The sequence below is a fragment of the Lolium rigidum genome, chromosome 2 (genome assembly GCF_022539505.1).
Source record: "Lolium rigidum isolate FL_2022 chromosome 2, APGP_CSIRO_Lrig_0.1, whole genome shotgun sequence".
Classification (NCBI taxonomy): Eukaryota; Viridiplantae; Streptophyta; class Magnoliopsida; order Poales; family Poaceae; genus Lolium; species Lolium rigidum.
Genome location: NC_061509.1, coordinates 25,120,297 through 25,124,621, shown reverse-complemented (window position 1 = coordinate 25,124,621; position 4,325 = coordinate 25,120,297). Strand labels below are relative to the sequence as shown.

The 4,325-nt window shown below is 43.4% G+C and overlaps 1 long non-coding RNA gene across 1 annotated transcript; it reads right to left on the bottom strand.

Annotated features, from left to right (window-relative positions):
• Positions 1-3,133: 3,133 nt before the first annotated feature.
• Positions 3,134-3,482, bottom strand: LOC124686103. Its single transcript, XR_006997720.1, has 3 exons — positions 3,469-3,482; positions 3,308-3,389; positions 3,134-3,188 (listed from the first exon to the last, which is right to left on the bottom strand). It is a non-coding gene; the product is annotated as an uncharacterized LOC124686103 (long non-coding RNA).
• Positions 3,483-4,325: the final 843 nt, after the last annotated feature.

Sequence of the window (4,325 nt, the reverse complement as noted above, 5' to 3'; positions counted from 1 at the left end):
GTATATTAAGGGGTAAAATGGGTAAAGTTTTCGCTTGCCCGCATAAAAGTACGGGATTTCTTAACAAAGGGGAGGGTGTTCGCCTGGCGCGGCAGGTCCATCCATTCCCGAACAGCTCCTGAAATCAGTTCACTAATAAATGAGTTTTTGATGTTCGATTCAGCGCAAAACCACACACTTGGAGCAGATTATTCTTGCACCGCACACGCTTGGAGCAGATTATTCTTCCATCACACACTTGAATTGAAACAATGCCAAGATATGCAGGATTCCAGGGAACAGTAAATGCCCGAGACGCTCCGCACTAACACCTAGAGATAGACAAGACAACCGCTTATGTTGTCCGCAGTTGGACGGCCAGCTAGTTCGCGCCATAGGAGATGTAGCCAAAGCTGCTAATATTACAAGTTGAAGGTGTGCCATTTCACTAATGTTCACTGTTTCAAATTTTTGTTTTGTTTAATAATGCTGAGATGTTTCACTGTTTCAATTTTTTATTTTGTTTAATAATGCTGAGATGTTTCAACTTTGGAGGCACAACAATGGTGAACCTAATGGTGCAAATTTGTTTGACTGATAGTATTGCTTTCTCCGCAGGTATCTAGAGTGACATCCAGGTGGCCGTGATGCAGAAATGAGCTGTCAAGTGGATTTGTGAACCCCATCTATCATCTGATTTAGACGTTCCTTAACTCGGCAAGAACCAAGAAGGTTGAAGGCATATTGACCTGATTTAAGCTCGTGGCTCATTTAATTTCCTTGATGCTTTTTAAGCAATCTAGTCTATATGTGTGTTTGATTAGTCTCAGTGTTGTATCAGGCAAGGAGATTTTGGATTTCGACTTATGTTCCGTGATGCCAACTGTGTGTCTGTTTGTTGAATTACTGTCTGGTTCTGAGCTCGGTATTTAGAAGCTTAATCCCTGACTAATGAATGTTGAATGAGCTGCACCTCCATACCTGGTGCTATTTGCTACGGGTTTCATTGATGTTTTGGTTTCTTTGAGATGCTCTGAGTGTGAAGTCGTGGATGAGTTGCTTAAAATTTTAGATTGTTTGATGAAATGGCTTAGTTTTAAAATATTCTATGGGTTAGCTTCTGAACAGATAACATTGTCTCGCCTATTCCTGGCAAAAAGTGAAAGATGAATAATGCAGTTTGTTGTGAGGCCATGAATAAGTAAATCAGAGCCAAATGAACATTACTCAGTTTATAGTGTGCCTTATGTACCGATATGCAACAGCCACATAAATTCAGTTTATTGATTGCTGCTACAATCACAGCCGTTCAACATCATCATCATCATCATATCGTCCCATGATCGACAGGCTCTTCGGGTCTCTTCAAAGTAACTTGGCGTCAATTGTGGCTCCGCTTCTGGTTGCAGTCACGCACACAGGCCTCTGGATCAGCTGCATGACGAAGAAGAATCACGTGTCAGAAGAAAAAAGACACATACCATCATTGTTCATCAAGGAGAAGAATCACAAAAAATGTTCATGTGTGAATACCGAGAAAGCCCATCCCTCCATCACTATTATTGTGTTACTTACCAGCGGGCTTCACCGGCGAGTCGCAGATGGAGTCAAGGCCGCAAGCTGCCCTGCAGTATGAGGCGCCGCTGTCTCTGGCCTTGTTGGGGCTGCATTTGTTGAGGCAGAAGAAATCGCAGGCTAATGGCGGGGCCGTGTGGCTGCACTCGGGGTAGCACTGCCGATAGCATCGGCAGAACTTGGACATGGCGGCCACCTGCTGCTGCTGCCCGGACAGCATCAGGAGGAGCATGCACAGGGCAGCAATGGTGGCCGCCCTCGACTTCTTCGCCTGCATCTTCCTTCCGAGGACTGCTGTGCTGTGGTGAGACTTTGTGGCAGTGTGAGCTCTTATATATATGGCAGTTCCAAGGGCAGAACCGACATTCATCCCGGTATTCTGTAATGTATTCTTGGAGCATTTCACTGTTTTCCTGTAAAAACAAATGGGTACGGTTCATAGTGTTGCAGCCCAATTGTGCGGCCTGTTTCGGTTAATGAATGATGCTCAAGTGGAGGTGTGTCCCGTAGCCAATTTTGCCATGATAGTATTCATTTTCTGAACAAAGTATCACTTGCTACAAATATAACCTTGGATCTTAAACTGATTAGACAAGAACAGAAACTGCTCATCTCTAATTCTCTATTATCCTAGATAGGCACTTCATTAAGCTGCCTGTGTTGATGCAGAAAGAAAACTGAACATAGTTTTGACACAATGCTATTTTTATGATAGTGCATGGCAGTATGCCACTATGCCAGCGAAGGTTAGCTATAGAGCTGCTGGGAGAAAATTTAATAGGAAGCAAATATTCCCATCTTCCAAGAAATTTACAAGCTACTGAATGTAAATTCCAATGGAACCAGTGATGCCAGAACAGATTACAAACATCCAAGTACGCAAAAAAAAAAAAAGTTTCTTCTAGTTACAGGGGTGAAAATTATGCGAGATCAGACCCACGGTCACTCATCATCGTATGGTTACACAAGCAAACACCACTCAAAAGCCTAACATAGTTACAGACTCTTACTGACCACTCTTGTGGCAAATCATCCCCTATAGTGTCTGCTCTGCACAAAATGAGCCTCCTCGAAAACTACATGCACACCAATGGAACTGATCTAGGCAATCCTCTTCGAGGTACCATGAACTCTGCCGTGTTTTGACGTGAAGTTAAGCGCTATCTGTCATTGAGCATGCACATGTAACCACCCCCGGCATTGCATTCCAGGGGATACCTGGTGGTACCCTTCATGTACCCAAGGTGACTCATGGCAGCATCTCGGAGTCCAGATCTGTTTGGCACCTTTCCTTTCTTCCGCTTTTTTATCATAGTGCAACTGCTCAGCGGCCAGCGCTTCCAGCGCCAGGTCTCCTACAACATAATTCACAATGATGAAATCCAAGTTATACAACTTAGCATGGTCAATAAAAGTTCAGTCAACCTAGCACGCGGAATACAACAGTGATACCCTAAGTGAGGCCCCTGTGGCTTATTTTGACAAATGAAAGACGGTAAACCGACAGAGAAAGGAATGTCCAACTTCAACAATTTCTCTGAAGCAACTCTGGCAGCTTCAATGGCATCCTTGGTAAGTAGCCACTTTAAAACCCTACTAGGATCACCTCGCATCGGTGAATGAATTTTTACAAGCTGCACATGATTTTCTACATCAGTAAATGATCCCTTCATGCAGTAACAAAGAAACATACTTGTAGTTCCCAATGAATATTAATATGGTTTTATTAGGTTAGAGGAAGAGACAAACTCACACCAAGACATTCCATCATTTGATAGTATGCTCTGCCATGCAGCGGAGTGTGTCCCTTTCTGGACTCTGAAAAGTATCTCGTCCTGAAATGAATGACTGTCACATCAACTCTGCAAGTAGAAGTGCATGCTTACAATGATAGTTAACATGCAAATCACCTACCATTCCTTGTAGCATCCTTCACCCCGGCCACGCCCTGTATGATGCACTTTGAAAACCTTTTCCACCTTTTCCCCATGCGTATGGCAAATGAAACTCGCAATCTAATTGACTCATGAGTAAGCTAGGCAAGTTCGGGCCAAAGGGTTCCCATGGACCCCGTGTGGTTGTACGCTCAGTCTTGGTTCCGAAAGCGAGAACCTCAGGTCCTAGTATCGGCGAGAACGAGTCAAATCACCACATCCCCATGTGGCGGCCATCGAAGCCTTTAAGCATGTTTAATTATCATCACTGATCTTACCACGTCATCCTGCCATACTAGGTTCATTCATAGCTCTGATTCATCAACCGGATGGATCAGAATTCGTCAACTAAGCATGGCTAAGCATATTCGATATAATGGCTCCAGCGATGTAGACAAGCTCAACCCTAGTTTTCCTGGGAGCAGTAGATCAGGTAATTTAGTCTACAAGGATGGTAAATGCAACACATATGATAACTATATCTGCCGATAAAACATATTGGAATCGAATGCAATATGTAGGAACCAGAAGTAAAAGCATTTCGAAATCATAATATGAACCAGGCTAGGGCTTGCCTTTGTCCCTGACAAACCAATATGGATCTTCGGAGATCCCATGCTTGACTTGTTCGTTGATGGATAAGTATTAAGTTGCATCGTTGTCGATCTTCATCGTCTTGAGTACTTGCTCTATCGATCGCGAAGAAGCAAACACTGGAAAGGTAAAACAACAATCAACACATGGCATCGATGCAATGCGCACACAAGAATGATGACATGACATGTTAATTAGGTAATGAGACTAACCCTAAGACATGTTCATCAATTTAAATGGGGT